At 33.7% G+C, this 17,329-nt stretch overlaps 1 long non-coding RNA gene across 1 annotated transcript; it reads right to left on the minus strand.

Annotated features, from left to right (window-relative positions):
• Window positions 1-2,734: 2,734 nt before the first annotated feature.
• LOC130459709 (uncharacterized) lies at window positions 2,735-8,126 on the minus strand. Its single transcript, XR_008919292.1, has 10 exons — window positions 7,864-8,126; window positions 7,637-7,783; window positions 6,305-6,414; window positions 5,520-5,665; window positions 4,307-4,657; window positions 3,959-4,057; window positions 3,821-3,879; window positions 3,505-3,573; window positions 3,274-3,389; window positions 2,735-3,060 (listed from the first exon to the last, which is right to left on the minus strand). It is a non-coding gene; the product is annotated as an uncharacterized lncRNA (long non-coding RNA).
• Between the last annotated feature and the right edge of the window lie 9,203 nt (window positions 8,127-17,329).

Here is a 17,329-nt window from a genome sequence, read left to right on the forward strand (position 1 = left end):
AAGTACATGTTTTTTTCTTCAATTTTCGTTCTCATTCAGTAGCATATGTATATTAAGGATAATATATCAAGGATATGTCATCTCCTTGATTATAAACTTAGAATGTATTTATTGTTGAATAATTACAATAAATCAAAACAACTTAATTTAGAATAGATTTTTTTTATGTATTTACTACCATGTATATAATTTAATTGTAATAATCTTATTTATTCATATTATTGAAGGTGTACGGGATACTCCCGTGGGCTAAGCCAAATTAAGGGTCCCAAGGCCCATAGACTCAAGGCCCACACCATGTAACATAATTTGGTCCATGACCTAAATCCACCAAACCCCTATAAATACTGGTTTATGGGGGAAGGTAGGGCACTCCTCCACTCTCACACTCTACTCTCTACTTTCTCTCTCTATATTATCTAATGGATACTAATGTTGGGCATCGGAGGCCCCGATCCGGGTAACCTCCCCCGGGCTCGGGGTTCACTTAGCATGAACTCACTCCACGCTCAAGATCTTGGAGCCCGACCACACCACCTGATTCCAATACCGGAACAGAAGGGTTGTATTAATACTCCCTCACAAACATTAATATACTCAAGCTTTCTCATAACTCTATCATTATTATTATTATTATTACTATTATTATTATTATTATTATTATTATTATTATTATTTTGTGCGAATAAGCCACAAGGGCAATATAAATTACAAATAAGGACGGGAGATTCGAACCTGAGACCTATTGTACACATGCCCTCATTTTTAACCATTAGGCCAAGACATCATTGGTATAACTCTATCGTTATAGACATGAGCTAAATAAGTTTTTTCTAACAAAATTACATGCAGCCTAACTACTAGAAGTCCGTTTCAAAATGATCTTTATAGTTAATACTCCTAGTTTATGGCCCGTGCAACGCACGATTACAACTAAACAATATATTATTTCAATAGTAAGTAAATAAAAGACTTGTGATATTCGGAAAACGTGAAAATAAAAAGGATATATGAAAAGGTATAAATTCAAAGTTGTGTAAAAATATATTCAAATGAACTAAATTTGCATATTAAATACAAAGCTCATGATTATATATAGTTGTGTACTTGTATGTAGATCGATCTAACAAAATAAACCAAACCTGAATGACTGGCCCAAGACTATTTTTAGAAAAGACCCGAGCATAATTGAGTCAGTCAAATGCAACATAGTTTGAATTGAATACAGTTTCGATAAATGGACTTCTAATGTTAGTCTACTTGCCAAGTATTATAATTTTAATTAATATTCGTACTTGCCATGTATTATATTATTATTAACAATAGACTAACGTTGAAATTCCTTTCATCGATATTATTTAAATTTGTTAGATTAAATAGTAATAATAATAATATAGAAATAAAATCATATCATAAAGGAGAAAATAATATTGATTCATATTTCCTGCAATAATATATTATGTAGTAACATTTATGGTAATTGGATGATATTTTTATTTCATTTTTATCTTAGTTTCCTAAAAAGGTAATGTTATTTTTTTTTTTAAAATAAATAAAAAAGGTTTTGGCGAGAAAAACTGCACCAGGATGTGACACGTGTCATTCCTGGTGTCTGTTTTAGTATAACTAGTTTTTGAGCCCGTTCATAGAACGGGCAGTTGTATAGTGGTTTTTCAGATGTCTTTTGAAGTTTTAACTAGTGAGTACTTGTGATTTTTGGTAATATATGAATTAAATAGAGGTGTAATTTGAAGATGGAAAAATATAAAAATTATATGTTGAATAAATATTGGATGTTAAAGGGGTGGGGTGGAAGAGACTAATGAGTATATTAGACTATTAATAACTTGATGTTAAATAAGGAAAATGGAGTGGAAGAGGCATTAGAAGTTGTAAATCATAGAAATAATAATAAAAAATTGGAAAAAAACAAAATAAAATGATGGATGAAAGGAGAGATGTCACATGGCTTCTAATAATCTATGGTGTTCCTTTTTAAATACTAGGTATAGACTAGGTATAGATATAATATATAATAGATAGATTTGCATAAATATTACTCGCTCCGTATTTTAAAAAGAGACACACTTTGACCGACACATAATTTTAGGAGAGTGAGTTGAATTTATTAAAATAAGATAAAGGTGAGGTAGTGGCACTACGGGAAAACACGGCATTTTTCGACGCTTTTTTGGTCATATTTCGACGCTTTAAAGCGACAAAATTAAGTATATCGACGCTTTAAAGAATAGTCGAAATATTAATGGTCGATATCTTTCGGCGCTTTAAAGCGTCGCTATTTACACAAATTTTGACGCTTTCTGGGGTCGCTGTTTTATATATAACGACGCTTCATTTGGTCGACATATTTCGACTCTCTATTTGGTCGCTTTTTACTCCACTTTCGCGCAACACCAATGCATATTTCGACCCTTCACTCTGTCATTTCTTGTGTTTACATTTTCGTTCCACCAAATCTAGACCCTTCTGAGGGTCACAATTTGATATTGTATTTTTACCGCCAAACAAATTTAGACCCTTCTAAGCGTCACAATTTCAAACCATTGTTCTTCATTCCAGCCTTTGCATAATAACAACATTTATAGTTATTAATCTAATACCATTATTGCATTTATCTCCAAAAATATATATTAAATCAGATATAATGAACAATAAAACTTTATCATAAAACAACATATATGTAAACAAAGATTATATTGTACTACTCTTTTTATCTATATGTTAAGCACAAATGACAAACAAATTTAAATTTTAAAGGACTACATTATCTTAAAAAAATTCCTAATTTATAATTGGAGATATATACTTTACAACATTTGATAATAAATACATCATTCATGCATTAATTTGCATCGTAACCGGAGACAAACCCAAATCAACCAACGAGTCTAAATCCTTCGCAAAGTCAAGTTGATACCAATACATCAGCTTCGGTATTAACAGCTTGTTATTCTTCGATACTCCAACTGCTGCCTGCATATACTCTCTCTTTGCTACTTCCAACTCGCTTCCAACTCGAGACGTTGGGCACACTCTCACCTGTGTTTAAAAGTAGACAGAACCACAGTGAGGAAACAAGAGCTTTACTCAAATCCAACACAGAGCTATACGGAAGGAGTATAATTTTCTTTGTTGGGCGCTAAAACTTTATGCAAATGGGATTGAACAATGGTCAGTCTAAGCATCCTTGAATAGTTATTTCAGAGAGTATAATTTTCATCAAACCATTCCTAAATAGGTTGGAAAACTCACAAAGGAAATGACCAACTTCCACAACATAACGCAAATGTAACAAATGGTTCTACGCACTACAAACCAAACATCTCGCTCGCTTTCAGGTCCCCGCACTTAGCAGCTTTTCTGCCACCCTGTCGAGAAGATAAGGTGCAACCAGGTTAGTAGAGTGACATCCTTAGATACTTGATTTACTAACACCCAATTAATCAATATTTTGAAGTTAAAAACAAAGATAATGCTGGTTACCTGTTCCAAATAATAGAAGCGCTCGATTGCGATCGCAATCATTCTCTGGCCTCCAACCGTAATAGTTTCCTGTTGAAAACAATTTTATATTTACTCAAACGCAATTGCTTTGAAAGAACTCCATACTATACCATTTTCTAGAATATGTTAAAGGTTATTGTCAGTATATCTGTCCCACTAGAGATTTTTGAGTTAGTTTAAAGTTTATGTATGAAAGTACGAATAATTGAATTGAATATCTAGAAACTCTACCACTTGTGTTGAGTGGAAAAACATGTTATACATAGCACAATAACACATTATCGGGAAATCTCACCTCGCGCATTAGTAAGACAGCCGTTTCTGGACTCTCGGTATTCCGTGCTCTAGGAACCCCTGAAAGTGACACAACCTTAGCACAAAGCACAACTCTATAGTTAAAGTTTCAGGATAGTACTCAGCATTGACACCTTACATTATCAAGAGGCTTTGTGCAGAAATCCTTGTAAACACTGGTATATTTGTGCTTGATTCCAGCAGAAGCTCTGTAAGGATCCTTTAACTCCTTATCTTTCTGTTGGTGAGAGATAAATGATAAAGAATAAGTGAACTGAAATAAAAAAAAAAAAAAAAAACCAAATCACCTTAGCTTGTAAAAACCAAACAGCGAAACAAATTAATTGAAATAATAATACAGATTAGATCAGCTAGAATAACTCCTAAAAGAAGGTAAACAAGCATACAATCAACTCTATTTAACATGCGTTAAGACCCAATTGCAAAAATAAGAGGCAATTATGGGAAAGAATAACAAGAAACGCACCCGGCAATTCTGTTTAACTTTTTTTTTTTGGCAATTCCGTCAAACTTGATAAAATTGGCGAGCGCATCAGAGAATCCTCTAGAAAAACCAGGTCGGGTAGGCACCCTACCTTTACTGCCTTCATAAATCAAAGGGAAATATCTGCGATAACTTCAGCTGATGTTGAACCAGTAAGGATTATACTTGGCAGCTTACTCCGGGTCAGCAATATCAGAATAACACTTCTTGAAGAACTCATAAAAATCGATTTGCAGGCACCCTCAACATTGTAACCCAAAAGAGACTGCTACTTCAAAACCACTATCTCAATCAAGCATATCATGTTATTCAGCCTTCCACGATGATATATTGCTGCAGAGAACTTTGTGTTATTCCATGAACTCATCACACCTAAAGGTCATCAACTGTTTTAATTTTTAGCAGTTTTTGAGGCAATTTTTGAGAAATTCTTATCTCATTTCCTGATTTATCAGATCAGCCAATTGCACATAGCTAATACCATGATAAGTAATCATATGTTAACCTCAATTACTTGAGACTTTTCACATTATCCCACAGTTGTTACAGGTTATAGAAAATACCCAAATTCAGGCTAAAGAGTGGCTTAGCGAGGTGGAGTTGATATGGACAAAGACCCGGGTATTTCTACAAAAATAAAACTGGGATACACATAGCAAAGTATAAGAGCTTTCAGTTAACATGGATGGTATAAACAAAATGCATGACTGAGAAGGGAAATCTATAATTTGATCTAACAATATAACACTAGAATATAGTAAGAATAATGTAGTAGTAACTTATAAAAAAAACTTATGGGCTGTAATAGACACTACCAATATTAAAATTTTGTTCCTTCCATTTTAAGTGAGATATGTAGACAGAGAAGAGAAAGCTATAATTTGAGCTAATAATACAACACCCGAATATAGATTAATGGCCAAGTAGTAAGAACAATGTATTAGCAACTTACTGGCTGTAAAAGACATTACAAATATCAAAACTTTGTTTGTAAGTCTCCGTGCACATAATTCATTGACAGTGTTTTAACTGCTAGCTCTCGCCAATCAACAGACACATCGTGAAGTTTTATTTAAGACAACACAATTAGAGCTCATAATTATCTCCTTACCAATGTAGTCTTTACTAAGAAATAATCGACAAACTTCAGAGTTAGAAAGATGAACCATTACTTTATAAACAATGCCAAATTCACCTTTTTCGATCTTATTCTCATCTGAATAATCCGCTGATGTATGTTCAATAGTCTCCAAAAAAATCCTTCCTTGATGTGATGCAAAGGAAAAGAACGACAACAATTGGGATGCCATAACACTAGTATAGACAGATTTCTTGCTTCTCCTAGATACAAACACATAAATTTATAGAAAATCGGATATCATCCACCAGTCAGAAAAATAACAAATCTTTAACAGTCAAGTGCAAAAAACATATGATTTATTAAACCTGGCATGTCCCATACTGGAATGCCTGATACAAACTCGAATTGTGTATACTTGAGATTATATAATCTGATTTTAGTACATATTATCAAGCCCCGATCAAACTCTAAGAAACTGAATTGAATGACTTATCAAACACAAATGGCCCAAAAGGAAATTCTCACATTCGACTACAAAATAGACAAACTAGTTCGATTGCATCAACACGCAAAATTCACTTCAACACATTTCAACACATAGCAACAACTTTATACTTTATACAGAAAATGTAAAATTAGTAATTACAATAATCAACTACAATTACTCCAGAAAGAGGTAAAGAAGCATACATTTAACTCTATTTAACATGCGTTAAGACCCAATTGCAAAAATTAAGAGCACTAAAACATAATGCTTAAATAAAACAACAAATTGATCCCTCAACAAACTAATCAGGGTAATAATTAAAACTCAATTGCATAAATTCCCTTTAATTTGACTAACAGAAGCTTATAATTTACTCTAAATAACATGTGTTGCAGGTATTGAAAAAACTTACAGTACACAACGCTAGTTCGCCGAGATGTACGCTTTGTCTTCTGTGTTGATGGCGTTGCAATTGTGTTCGAATCTTTGACAAAAAAATTATGAAACCATATCAACTTCAATCTGCAAAACCCAAATCAACATAATCAAGATGAAATTATCAACGAGGAATGAGAAGACGAGAACTATATATATCTCCAGATTTCTCATTTATATTATAGAGCGTGATGATAGAGAATTATTTTTAGGGATCAATTTGTTGAGATATTAAGAATAATTCATGCTAAAGAATAGATCTGGGGGGAAAGGTGAGGTGAGTCAGTTGAGGTTGAGGGTTTCGTGGGTGTGAGAAGCGGGATTAAGAATTCTTTTAGTCTTTGAAAATTTCAAAGTAGGGGGCAGTAAATGACCACGTAAGTAATACGTGTTTATTTTTACACATTTCGACTCTTTTAGGAGCTGATAAATGTTTAGACGCCTAAAAGCGTCCATATTTGGGGGAAAAAATTCATGAGAAATAAACCCAGCGACCCTCTAATAAAGCGTCTAAACATTTCTGTCCATATATGCCTTGTTTTCTTGTAGTGTAAGCGCGGCTTTCTACTCAATAATGGATTTATATTTTTGAGACTATTGAGAAACACAAAATGGTTGTTCATGACCAGTGCATTACAAGACAAAGATATAACCAATTACAGAATGTAATACATGATATACGGCAAACCAGGAAAAGGACCTAAAATACAGTACAATGGGGCAGTGGGCACTTTCTAATTCTTAACATGCAATGCGTCATCTTGAACTCAAAAAGATCCAAGAATAAGCCAACTAGAAGACGACTAGTTTAACAGACTCTTAACTTGATGGGATTTATGATGAACGAAAGTTCTTAGCAAAGAAAGTAAACCTAGTCCGGGTACTTAGCAATGAGTAGAAATGCTTAATTGCTTACAAGATATATAATAGAAGTGTGGTCTACAGGAAGTAAACCTAAACAGATGCACAAGTTCATGTTGAAGACCTTTCAGTTAGAAAATCTACCTCTATATGTTTAACATTATGTGAGCGATATGATTTTGTTCCTACAAAGCCCCCAACCCCTCCCCCTCCAAACAAACTGTAGAAACCAGCAGCAGCAGTTTATAAAATGAATATGACTTGATGAAATCTAATACTATAAACATTTTGTCCCTCCAAAGCCCCCATCCCCCCCCCCCAAAAAAACAAACAAACTGAAGAATCTAGCAGCGGTTTATAAAATGTACATGACTTAATGCTATATGATACTCCACAAACATCCACCGTAGGGGAGGGAACAATTAAGAGACGTTATAGGAAATCGTACCAATTCATCACCTTGCTTTCTTGAAAGTGTGAGCACTGAATAGCAAGGAAAAATCTGAATCTGAATTATCAACCAGCTTATACACATTTCTTAGACCGCACAATGCCTCAAATGCGTTTGAACTAACAACTGGTCCTACGAAAAGCACTATCAACAGAAAACTCAAAAGGCCAAGTCATGTTGATGTCATTGTAAGGTAGTCATAAAAGTGTAATCATAACACATACCTCCTTCTGAAGTTCTGGGTCAATCAGCAACACCAACAGAGACATAGTGACATGTGAAGGTGATTCAGAGAATGCTGGAGAGAATTTGAGATCACTAAAACTGGATCAACCAGCTGTCTTGCCAAAGCCATAAGAATCTGGTGAACCACCAACTAAATTGTAGGAGATATAAACTTAAACTTGAAATGTGAAACACAATGAAAAGAAAAGAAATTAAGTATACACACCATATGAAATCAAATGAAGATTGACAATCACTTAAATAAAACCTTGTGGCCCAAAAGTGAATAACAAATTCTTATCTAGCAATCATCACCACCACTAAACCTTGGCGGTAACGAGAATCGACTTGACAGTACACAGAAAAACAAAAGCCAAAAGAGGGAAACTATGAATGGTACCAAAAAACATACGGAATGATCATCCTAAAAGGGGTCGAGTACGGTCCCTAATTGAAGAAAAAAGGCTGCATTTCTCAGATCAACATACGACAAAAAATACCTACAAATAAATCCCAGATCAATTATAATAAAACAACAAAAAACTAACAATTAACCCTGAATAAAAAAACATAAAAATCAGTTGAATTCTCTCAAAAATATTATAAATTTGTAAAAATCAAAGTTAAATCATACAAATTTAGGCAACATAGTGAAAAATCAAACCTGCGAAAAATTCGTGGCATGGATTTTGAACGAACTTTGATGGTGAAGAACAAGAATTAGGTTTTTGAGGAGAAAAAGAGAGAGAGGTAAATTAGGGATCTTGAGAACTCGCACAAGCTCCAGCGTCAACTGCAATGTCTCATGTCAATCGTGCGTCGGCCACCATGTTATGCATCTGTATAAGAGATAAAGCCTATCCCAATATGTCATGGTTGCTAAACAATTATAACATTCATAGATACTAAAACTTGTTGGAAATCAATTGAAAAATTATGGGAGAAATGAGTGAATTGGAAAATGAAAGTATAAATTTGTACCTAGGGTTCGTGAAAGAATTGCGGTGAGAATTGCAGACGAAATTTGGGAGCAACGGCAAAGGAAGGCAGTGTAATTGCAGCGAAATTGAGGGACTCAGAGATTTAGCAACGATTCTGTGGGAAAACTTCCGATGAGAGCAGTTGATTTTGGAGCGAGGAGCCGAGTAGTGTGGGTTATTGACTCAGTTCATTGAAGGTAATCGTGGGAAGCGGTGAGGGAGATTTCAGATTTGAGCGGGATAGTGGCAAAATAAAATGTTAGGCGAAATATTCTATCTAAGCGTGTTTAGGGGAAACGTGGGTACCACGTGGCTTTTATTTGCAAATAGCGACGCTTTTTATAGTCGAAATATATTTCGACTCTTTGGTGCGTCGAAATTAGCAAATCAAATTTCGCGAAACCAAAAGTCCATCGACCCTTTCTTAAACAGTCGAAGCTATTCGGTCTAAATATTGACATTATTTTTGTAGTGTGGGTGAATTATTTATTATAATAAAAGGATGATATGAGTAAGTGTAGGGACCACAAAAAAGAGACAAATATTAATATAATTGGAAGTGGAGACCAAAACATGTCAAAAAAGGAAAATGTATCTCTTTTTAAATAGTTGTTTAAGGAAAGCGTATCTCTTTTTAAAATACAGAGGGAGTAGGATTTTTCAAAATTACCACCTCACAAAGTCCACTTTTTCAAACTTAACATCTTATAAAATTTGAATTTAAAATTATCACCTTATAAAATCACAATGCTTTTCCTCCAAAATTTCCACTCTTGGGTTTAAATTACCACCTTATAAAATCACAAACATTCAAAATTACTATCTGTTAACGGAAAAATTGGCAAAATCTGAAAACAGGTGGTAACTTTGAAGGTTTTGATTTTATAAGGTGGTAATTTTAAAGTATGGATAAAGTAAGATAAATGTATAAAAAGATTGGTGGGTATAAGAAAAAATGAATAAAGTAAGGAAATTAATTAGAAAGTTATAAATGTTTGAGGTAAGAAGGGTAATTCTCATGTCCAAAAATAGTATTTCCTCCTTTCATTGTTACTCGCAACGTTTGGCCCTTTCACGCATGCCAATGCACAACTTTGATCGTTATCATCTTTAATTCTCTTTAAGCAAAAATTATAAAAAGTTAATATTTTGAAAATACACCTTAAGACGAATCTAACAAGATCCCACATGATTATGATTTTATCTTACATATAAATCACCAACAATGGTCAAAGTATAATATGTGAATATATAGTGTAGAAATCACAAACGTTGCGAGTATTAAAAATCGGAGGAAGTATGAAGTACAATGTAAAAACCATTGTGAAACTGCCTAAAACATAAAGTGTAAACATCATTTTGAAACGGAGGTAGTACCAAACAACGGTAACCGTAGAACACTGGCCATAATTTCCTTTTTTGTTAAGAGTATGATCCACATGTGAGAATTAGATTAGTTATCCCACATTAAAGAAATATAGAGAGATTGACTAACATATATGATTGGTGGGCTACTCCACCTATCATCAATTAATTTTAGGATGGAACCCCGTCACCCTTATAGGATTTATTATATCCTGGGGAATTTCTTTATTGATAAAAACAATTAACAACAAAGGAAGTAACTACTCCGTATCTCTTTTTATTTAATCCAGTGTCTTTAAAAGAAATTAGGTTGAATTCCATCCGAGCCTGGACATTTCATTAAATCCTTATCAAAAAGGCATTCTTTAACTTCCTTAATAGAAGGAAGCTCTAACAAAGCAACATTATCATCCTTGGAAATAATAGCGTTAGGAATGATTTTTTTTTTATTTTTTATTTTTGGTGCGAATGAGTCTTAAAAGCAATATAAATTACAAATGGGAGCGGGAGAAATCGAACATAAAACCTATTGTACACATGGCCTCGGTATTAACCACTAAGCCAAGATCACATTGACATAGGAATGAAATTGACATTTCACTTTTATTAACTAGTATGTGCCCGTGCATTAGCACGGGACATTGATAATGTTGAAAACTAAAAAGATAGAAAATTTAAGGGATTAAACTACATGCAATAGTTTTTATCAATACCCTATAAAATACCAAGTATAGCGGGTAAAAACAAATATGGTGCTAAAAAGTAGTAACCTATGATTACTAAAATTTAAAGGATTAAACTACGTACAATTAATAGTACCCCGTAAGACTTTTTAAAGTATAGAATACGAATATTGTGCTAGAAACCTATGATTACTAAAATCCAGCTTGCATTCTCTTCGGTCAATTGAAAGTTTGAAACCGTTCACACCACCAACCATCGAATTATCAAATGTATACCATGTGATTTTTTTTAAGTATACATGGAATTTAGTTTAGATGTGATTCTATCGCTTTCAAATTTATATCATCTTGTGATCTTTTAATGTATATTGTGCATGAAAATTAGCTCTACTAAGCGAAGAATAGTTATTAAAATTAATAAGTCAATTATAGTTCAACACCTAGAAAGAGAAGAAATAAAAAGAAGAGATGGTTACGTTTTTTAAAAATGGATTTATATACGAAGTATATGTATAACCGATGCAGCTTAAAATACGTTTCTCAAACAACCTAGTAACTTCTTCGTCAATTGCTCCGACACGCAACATTAAGACACTAAATTTCAATATCATTACTCAAATACCATAGATAAAATGATGGTTTGATAAGTTGTAGTCTCCCTAAGATAGCTTTTTGCTGTACAATTAGTCTTTTTTTTGGTTGTTTTGCGGCTTTCATTGGTTTTTTTTGTGCCTCCTGGTTGTAGTTTGGGTGGGATCTTGAGAGGAAGTTTGCTTCGTGTTTGATCCTTAGACTGTAATCATTTGGTATGAATAATACTTCTCTCTTACTTACCAAAAATAAAAATAAAAATAAAATATAAAGAACAAAATGATGCTATGTTGTACCTATACTCCCCCAATGTCCTTCAACCTTCATATTTCTCTTCAAATAGATCAAATGTATTCCGAATTAACTGAATTTCATAAATTAAATTATTCAAAAGTTTAAAACTGATGTAATCGTAATCGAGCCAAAAACATCGAAGAGACTATTTGATTCAGTAAGAAACCAAACAAAATTCTAATTTATTTATTTTTGATGCAAAGCTAGGACTAACAAATTAAAAGAGTTAGAGTTTACACAACCACCAACTTTACGGAGGTTTGTCCTTCTTTACAGCAACTGCTACTGCATCAAAAGGGCTAAAAACCAAAGAAACCAAATTCTAAATTTAAGGACTCAAAAGGTGCTAACTAAGATTATAATCAAGTCCATTTTTTTTAAAAAATCACTCACAACTTGGATAATGAGAATGCTGATTACCGACTGATGATCGGAAAGAAATGACGAACTGAACCCATGGCAACTGTAAATATTTGTAATCTGTCCATTAATCCAAATTTATCTGCTCACATTAAAAAAATTTAAATAAGGAAGTTTTGTGTTAATAACAAAAATAAGTATAGGAAGAGCAGAGCAATATACTGAATTGAAGCCGAGTATACCTTTGGAAATTATGAGAACGATATAATAAAGCAACAAACCCACCATAGAATTGCCACTGAATCCTGAAAAAAAAATTGTCTTATCTACATGCACATATTTTCAAATTGCTCAACACCCACCATGATTTTATATGAAAGCACCTCAATTTACCTTGTATGTTTAATAAATCTATATTCCTAACATAAAAAAAACACCAAAAGATAAGTATCCAAAATCAAATTTTTACAAAATAACCGGTATTAATTAAAAACAAACAAACTAAAGTACTCCCTAGCTAAGAATACTTACTCCATGGGTATTGGAATCAAGATCGGACATCTCTGCAGTCATAATCATGGCCTTAGTTGCTTCTCAAAAAAAATTAAAATGTTAATCGATTAGACGTAACTGAATTCGATTCCATTCGGAAAATTATGAGAGTTATAATTGGACGAATATAACTGGAGAGTAAACTAAAACTTGTAAATTATACTACGTAAGACGGTAAGAGTAATAAGTAGACAAATATGCGCAAAGTTAAGAAAATATTTTCAGGCTTGCAGCAAAAGAAGGTACAATGCAAATAATTGAATCGACTAATACCATAATTACCTGTAAAATTATACTGATTGGAACTGGATTCATGATAGATATTTATTCTAATGGATTAACTTTTGGTGGAAGTTAGTAGTGGGAAGGAGACGCTGGATTGCTGGAATAATTTTTTGTTCTAAGGAGCGGTTTCTAGTCGGTTATTAAATTTCTTAGGATCATGATTATTAAACTTTTTTTTACATAATTAAGGGAAGTTACACACTATTTAATATTTTTTAAAATATTTTTTTTGGAGGGAATTGATTGTTGTTTGAATTATTTATTAAGTTTTGGCGGGATTGCATAGAATTGTTCCATTGGGGATTTGGAGACCTCGCATAGGTTAATGACATTTGTATTATTATATAGGATGTAACTTTGAAATAAATCTATACTATATATTAAAAGGCGTTTCTAAAGAAGTTTATGTGTCACGTGGCTCTCTGTTTGTGAATATTTCATTTCACGTAAACTTCATATGTATAAGATTCGAACCCGCGACCTCACGTTTAAACAATGAAGTGGTTACCATTGACCTATAACATATTACATGCTATCATTGTAAAAAAAAAAAAAAAAAAACTAATAAATGTAATAAAAATGAATTGATTAATAATATTTTCAAAATACGAAATAAGAATAATATAAATGTTACTAATGCAATAACCCGGGGCATCGCCCAGACCTAAAAACTAGTTGAATATTAAAATAAGTAACGAAGTGGCGCGTTGTAATAGTGCCACCTCTAAATTTGAGTGGGATAGCAAAATGGGGGAACTTGAGCTTTAGAGGCACTCCAACACCAACGTAACAGAGAGAAGAGAGAGCATATGGCATAATGGCATAATGGCACTATGCCACTATGGCAGAAGTACTAGTAGGAGTAGTGATGGGGTTGCGCCACGCGTCATGGATGACATTGGCTTAGCAGGTTGCTGGCTTGCTTCAACTCAACGCTACGAAAACAAGTCAACATGTATACTTCTGTAGTACTGTACATGTAATTGTACAGTATACACCTCAATCCAAAATCGTCCTTATTTATCACACAAATGGACGGCTATTATTTCACTATCTTACTGTTGAATCAACGGTCAATCGTGTCTGCTACTAATGATGCTCCCACTCAGACTCTCAGCTATCAAATCCATACCTTTGTTTTGACGCTATCTGTTTAATCATGTCGGCTTACGCGCCTGCTGCTTTCGCTTGTTTCGGCTTTAAGCTTTGCCCATCCTTAACCTTAATCCTAATTAATTAGACAATTAAACGATTGATTAATTACGAAGTTGAACACTTGAACTACTTCCTACTCGTATTACTAACTCAGTAGTGAGTACCGAGTAGTAATTACTAATTAACTAGCTCTAACTCTATATATACTCCAATACTCCATGAATCTATGACACCAACGTATGATTAAAAATTAAAATGTACGTATTTTGTTTAATTTTTGTTTATTACTCGTTTTAATCCAAATTAAGTTACTACATCTATGGAGTATAAGAAGAATTGTGTATAGTTTGAGCAAAGCAAAACCAAGGATATGGAATAAGATGAATTAAGATTCTTTGAGAACCATATCCTAAAGCGAGAACAACTAATTTAGACCCTTAGATCATCATAATCGAGTGGCCTACATAATTCTCGTATCACTAATGACATTTTCATAATTATACAAGTTCATTTACGTGTTTCAAGTTTCTTTACTTTTTTCGCAATTTTATTTACTTTTACATTTTTTTTATTTACATTTAAAAGTAAAGGAGTGAAAACTTGTTTATAATTACAAAAATGCAATTAATGACACATGATTCATTTTAACCATCCAATGTTGATGATCTACGTGCCTAAATTAGTTAATAAACTTATTTTGCCTACTACAATGTATGATAAATGATTTTGTCATTTGACCATCAATCAAATGAATTAAATTGGAGAGAGTAATTTTCTAAAATCGGATGGGTAGAATTTTTGGCCAACTGTTTTGAAAATGGTAAGTTTACAGAAAGCCACAAACTGGACAAATTTGAACTCAATTGTACGGAGTAGAAGAGAAGGACAAAATGAGGTTTGAAGAAATGTATTTGTCTTGATTTTGCTTTTAGTCAAAGAAGTTTATTTTTTTTGTGGTAGGTTTTCAACTAACTTTATTTTATTTTATTTTTTGACATAGGACTTTAGGTCTTTAGTTCTACCAAATGCGTCAAAGTTCATTGAACTTTATTTTTTAAAAAATATTTCACCTAATTTGTACTTGTAGCTTTCTTAATTTCATTATACTAATTGTTTTTCTGCAATAAATGTTGCAAAAAAAAAGTGTGTCGTTACTAGACGTTTGTGTACGATAAAATCGTCTGCTTTTGTAATGTGAAAGTACACTTTTACCCTTATAAAAATGTTAACCCCTCCCTTCAGTTTTCACCCATATTTCCCCCGTCCCCTCCCCCTCCAGCGGCCTATTCCCCCTCCCCTCCCCTCCACCAGCCATAACTTCTGGCGATAAATTATTTTTTTATTCTTTTAACACTACCTACCTAAAAATTTATTTAACTTTATTAATAATAAACGGAAATTATTATGTTAACCAATAATTAAACAATATTTTTCAAATAAAACCAATAATTAAACAATAATAATAACAGAAATAAAACAATATTAATATCAATAACAACAAATTGAGCAGTAATTACAAATTAATAACACGAATTAAAAGAAAAGAAAAATTTAAACTGCCTGTTGATGTTGCAATCCTGCGCACATGCATTACAGAGGAGTCGGGGAAGCCAAGCAGAGGTTGTGGGTCGGCGACACGAAGGTCGTGCACATACTTGCGCGGTCGTCATGTTGCCAACGCACAACCTGTGCGCGGCTGACCTGACTCCCCCTGCAAATTTCGTGCGCAACCTTGATAAACTCAACAAAAAAATCAAATTCGAACCTTTCGCGGTAGCGGTAAAAAAAAGGCGGTGGCATCAATGAAACATGGGTGGAACTAAGGGGTGTTGGGGTGCTGGCGGGTGTTATATCAATGTTGTTGGAGGTACAAGGTTAAAATCTTGCCTCCCTTGTTTTTAGATTTGTGTTTTTTTCAATTTTAATTTTGTTTTGCATTGTTATAATCGTGTGGGGCCCCCTATGTAAATTTTTTAGTTCCACCACTACGATGAAAGCCTCTTCGTTGGAGCCATTACTTGTTTATCCTCATTCAATTCATTGCTTCTACGGCGAAGAAATTTGCCCCCACTGTGGCCTCCCCTTCCCATCTTCCTCCTTTCGCAGTCTTCCTTGTTCTATTCCGGCGTTATATATAATTGGTTTTCTGACAGTGGGAGAACAAAGTCGTGGGGAAGAACAGAGCAAGCCACGATGAGGGAGATGAGAGTGGGAGCACGAAATTGATCAGTGGGGGGGGGGGGGGGGGACACGATACAGAGCAACCGTGGTTGCCTACCCGCGCCAAGATTTTTCTATATGCAGACATTTTTATGGGGTGGTCGGAATTTTTGTGCGGTGGTCAATGTTTTGGGAGGGGATGAACTGAGGTGAGGAGGGGAGGGGGTGAAAGGGTAAACACGTAATTTCACGTAAAAAATGTGAGCGTTTTTAGCTGACGCTAGCGTCGTTTTAAGCCCCAAGGAAAAGCACTTTTTTATGTAGAAAAAGTATATAATATGGTATATTTTAAAACAAAACTCTACAAAGTTTTTCATCTAATTATTGGAAGAGTTGTATAGTTATTGGTCATGTAATTAACTTGAGTTATATTGCGCAAGTCTAAAACTAGTTTTATACTTATAAGGTACTTTAAGATCTGATCCATGTTCCTTCAAATAAAGATCTAATCCATGAAACATAACGTGTGAGAGTTCCACATTGATAAAAGAGAAGAGAGTTGAACACTTAATGAGGCCAAAGGGCTACTCCCCTTATTGCCATATGGTTTTAAGGTGGAACTTCCTTTGCTCTTGTTAAGTGGGCTCTCTCTCTCTCGATGACGGGCGCAGCCCAGGCCCGTATTATTTAACGAACAGATGAGTTAGGGTTAGTGGGGAGGTTTTACCTTTTGTTTTCCCCAAACTTGAAGTTGGAGGCAACATCAATTTTTAACTTTTTTGTATGGAAGAAAAATAATTAAAATTACAGTTAATTAATGGTTGATTGGTCAAACGGTTGATATTGATTGTTAAACTATTTCATGAATTAATTAAAATACTTAATAAGGTATTTATAGTACATAGCGGTACACAACATTTATTATATTAGTGGTAAATAGCAGTACACGTTATTTATTATAGAATTTTCGGACTTCAAGTCACAACCCAAGAATCCAAGATGAACAATGTCATGCCAACCTTGCTCAATTCCCAACCCAA

The sequence above is a fragment of the Spinacia oleracea genome, chromosome 4 (genome assembly GCF_020520425.1).
Source record: "Spinacia oleracea cultivar Varoflay chromosome 4, BTI_SOV_V1, whole genome shotgun sequence".
Lineage (NCBI taxonomy): Eukaryota > Viridiplantae > Streptophyta > Magnoliopsida > Caryophyllales > Amaranthaceae > Spinacia > Spinacia oleracea.